This window comes from Echinops telfairi, unplaced genomic scaffold (assembly GCF_000313985.2).
Source record: "Echinops telfairi isolate 266 unplaced genomic scaffold, ASM31398v2 ScPeMD7_7401;HRSCAF=8416, whole genome shotgun sequence".
Taxonomy (NCBI): Eukaryota; Metazoa; Chordata; class Mammalia; order Afrosoricida; family Tenrecidae; genus Echinops; species Echinops telfairi.
Window position 1 is genome coordinate 5,732,786 of NW_022111301.1, and position 4,574 is coordinate 5,737,359.

General features: G+C 37.8%; 1 pseudogene; it reads right to left on the reverse strand.

Annotated features, from left to right (window-relative positions):
- Nucleotides 1-3,875: 3,875 nt before the first annotated feature.
- On the reverse strand, nt 3,876-4,304 carry LOC101641958 (annotated as a pseudogene).
- Between the last annotated feature and the right edge of the window lie 270 nt (nt 4,305-4,574).

Genomic DNA, 4,574 nt, shown 5'->3' on the forward strand with positions numbered 1-4,574 from the left:
GAAACGGTATTCTGCCATTCAATAAAGCTAGCTTCTTACATTGAGGGGTGACATAGTAAAACCCATGAATTCCATGATCATTGACATGCCATGAATTTGATTTTCTAGGAAGTGCATCAAAACTAATGCTATGTTGAATATCATGTCGGTAGAGAACACATTCTGGAATTTCATAAACAATAGACTTTAAAGAAGCCTCATATGTCACAAAGACAAGTTATATCCAGAGTCAGTGTCTATTACAATAAGAACCAAACCCTTCTTCCATGACAGAAGTGGCTGAGAGCAGTTGGTTGATCACCCCAATGAATGGTAATCTTCTGGGAATTTATTGTTGATTGCTGTTGATTGCAGATTGTTAACTCTGCAAAACTTGTTATCATGCTGGATTTGGAAAGTGGGGGTCCATGCTAATGAGCCCATGAATGATCTCCAACCTTGATATCATGATCACTTTATTGGGCAGTGACAGAAGAGACTGATGGAAATGACTGTTTGCTTTTATGGAATATACTATTATATACATTTGATTATTACAATCCCTCACTCCTTAGATCATCCTTTGATGAGAATTCGTATGGAGTGTAAACATCTTCACATATTTTGCTCATTGAAAGAGGTCTCTCTACATACCCAATCTCAGACTTCATTGTCACACATTCTAATCATGTTTCTTATAAGTACATGATCATTCAGACACATTATTACCAACAATCCATGAAGTGGTTTTTAAGCACACTTCTTGTCACTTCTACTTCTATGTTTTTTCATCACCAAGGTTCTGTACAGATAGCCCAGAAGGTGATTACAATGTGATAGCAGTCTACTTTGGGGTGCATCAGTTAGAAGCATGTATAAACCAGATGTGATTTCTTTATTTGATTGTAAAAAATGTTATTTGTAAAAATGTTTCTACCATGTCATAGGTGTTAGTGAGAGTAGATGTTGTAGCCAGAGTTGGTCAATGAACTTTTTGGTTATTTCTTCACGTAATTTACTCTCACATAACAGGCAAGCTCTATACCAATATTATATATACTATTTCCACTTGATACCTGAGTACAGCACAAAAGAATTTTCATCCTTTGCTGGTCTGACAACACCCAATTCCTGACAAATAGCTTAGCTCTCACTGCAACCTGACTACTCATAGTAACGTGTTCAGTCCCGAGAGTCCCCTTTTGGATTAAACACTGTTCAGTTTTTAGCAAGCCAAAACCTATTTCTCAAGGGAAAGTAAATATTTTCACAGGAAGACAGGGATTGGCTCCAAATTCCCAAGGGTCTGTATTGTGATCTTACAGGAGCCTGCCAAGATTTTCACACATGTTTATTTGCCACTTGTATTTCAAACACTGCTGGATCTTCTTTATCCCAGGGCCAAGGTCCAGAGACCTTGCTCAGCTGCTCTTACCTTTCCTAGGGCCTGCTCTCTCCTTGGGACTCACCTCAAACTAGTAAATTCAGTGATCAAAATTTTGGTAAACAAATGTGATAAACATTTGGTAAACAAATGTGTTGATCATACCCAAATGAGACATTTGTTGTCTAAAAAGTGCAGTGGGCCACTTGGCATTGTTCTACTTTTCTCCTTATCAGAGGACCCACATAAAACAATTTGGGACTCAGGTGTATCTTGACATGGCCACATCACTGTAGTTCTAGAAATTTAACTGAAATGGGAATTTTCTGAGTTTTTTTTTAATTTAATTTCTATTCTCTGAGATGCAAATGTCTTGCAATTAAGTATTTCGTGTATACTGGATCCAGACAGCATAATATCATTAATTTAATAAACCAGTATATTTTTGTGTGATGAAGAAAGATAATCAAGGATGCTGTGGACTGAAATAGAACATAGGCCTGGAGTGCTGCTATTACTGAGAAACTACATTATTGTATGATTCCCAGTTAATATTGATTCAAGTGGATCATATGTGATAGCATAGAACTTCTCAGTAGGGTTTCTGGGTTGTCATCTTGATAGGGGTAGATTGAAAAGTCTTGTTTTTCCAGTAGAGTCAGTGGATGGACTGTGGTTTGAACAGCTGACCTTTCATTCAGCAGTCAAACATGGAACTATTGTGCCATCAGAGTTCGGTTTATTGTTGGCTTTATCAGCTACTTCTGGTTTTCCTTACCTATCAAGGGATGAGGGGATGAGTAAGCTAGATCAATAGCTGTGTACCATGTATCAAGTGATGTGTTAATTTGCTTAAGCAGTGAAACTACTTCTGGAAGAGCAGCTTCAATCAAAATTATCACTTGTCTAAGTTTATAATAATATACTGTTATTCACTATATCTCTATGTTAAACCCAGGCAATGTGGTTAAACTGACTGAAAATGCATGCTTTGACTTATTGAGGGTACCATTAATCATTTCAATTCCTCCAGGAATACCGTGATTTTTAAAAATTCCCTATATTTTCTAGGTAGAGGCAATTCTGGTGGCTTCTTCTCAACATTTAGAAAAAATCAGAAGCCTCATTTCAATGTGGCATTTCTGTCACTTGTTCAGTATGCTTAGTTCTGATTGTGCATCTTGGAACTATAGACATAATCACAAGATGGGTTTATGCATCCCGTGAACACACAGAGAAAGGAATCTTAGCTCGAAATGTATTAATCACCTGACTTCCAGATGTCCCAGCTGCATCTGATAAGTCAAAATAATGTCAACCTAGTAGAAGGTTCTAGTTTTTTGGTGGGGCAGACTAGAAGACTATTTAAAGTATACATTTTTGCAAGTGGTTATTTTGTCAAGGGTATCCATCCTTTCCTTCATCCAATTAGTTGTTAACTGGCTCAAGGTTAGGAACTTATTGAAGAGGGTGGTTCTTTATAAATAGGCTTCTGTTTACTTACCTTAAAACTTTTCTGTATACTGGTCTAGTAAATATTTAGTGGACCTCCTATCTACTTCACTGCTAGGAACAAAAATGAGCCATTAGTAAACCTTATAGATCTGTTCAAGTCAGATTATTCTTATTACTGCTTCGAGTTTGCTGTGCATTACAGTAATCATACCAACCTTGCTTTGGGAAAAAATTGCCTCCACTTGGTTCCTCCACTCCTGAGACACAATTTTCCAGGCTGTATTTAAAAGTTATGAACACACTTCTAAAAAATGCTGGGCTTACAATTTTATGTTCCTACGTAGACACTGCGAATATGCTTCTACCCAATCCTCATTACTTAGTGAATGGCATAGAATTTAAAACACTGCTTAGAAAACTAATAGGTACATGTAGAGGGCAGCTTTTAAGACTGAAATCTATGTATTGGGTTGTATAGATTAAAAACTCAAGTAAATGGTCATTATTTTCGCAAACAACGAGGGGTTGGAATTAGGGAAGAAGTTTTATTTTTTTCACATTCAGACTTTTGTATTTCATTTTTTAAACATTTGTTCTCTATTATTATGGAATCTGTCATACATATAGAAATACATGTAGGTATCATTTTAGTTATAAACACACAGCAAACTCAGCTTCACATAAACAGCCACATTGTTTTTTCACATAGGATTTCATCAGGAAGGAGATCAACTGTTTGGATCTTGAATAGGCAAATACGTCTTTGATGTTTTCTATCAACCTGTATTTTACAAATACTAGTCTGAAAAATACCATCACCTGAAAAAGTGATCAACTTTAAGGATACTCTTTTAATCTCATGCCAAACTAAGACAAATTTAGGAAGCCAGACTGAGCTGGTCACTTCAGAGCAATGGCAGGAGATGGAACTACTAAATTTTGACTTTAAGATGTATGCTTTGGAAATTCTAACTACAAGCTTTTGAACCTTCAGTTCTTGGTTTCCTCATGGCCCAGCCATTTCTTAATCCACGTGAGCAGCAGGCTCAATAATCATCTAAATATATAAGAGGGAAGTTGCATACAGATGGTCTTCCTCTGTGCTTTCTTCTTTATTTTCTCGGCTCCCCGTGTTGATAACTTAATCTGTAATTCTGGTCTCTGCAGTAAATCTTTGGCCGACACTTCCTTAAACAGCACCGGCTGCACATCAGCGTCCTGTGGCCTGGGAGGGGACAGGTCTGCCCTAGTCACCTGCAGCTCCTCTTCATGAGAAAGACTGTAAAAGTTTCATTTTGTGGAGAATCAATAGAGCCACGTCCATTAGACAACAAAGGATACTCTGGTATAACTGGGATGTTCAGAGTTTTCTCAGTAACATGCAATCATTGGTAAATAGTTCGTTTGCTCTTTTTGATCTGCTCCATTGTGGCTCAGTACATGAGCACAATACCCTGGAGCCTGTCGCCAGTGCTCCACATAGCATCCCAGACGCCTGTGACCCGCTGCTGGCCCTGCTGACCCTTGAGAACGTCTCGGTGTAGGGTAGACTCAGTCACAACTCCTGGGCAAAACTCGTAATAACACTCATATACTAAGGCAGAACTATGCCAGTTAGACTAAGACATGGCATAATAAAGCAAAGTGGGTAGGAAAATGGCAAATAGATGGTAGTTTATTTTGCCAATTATTGGGCACTCTCAAAGCAAGAGAATTAAACCCAAACGCAATGACTTCTAATTCCATAACATTGGGA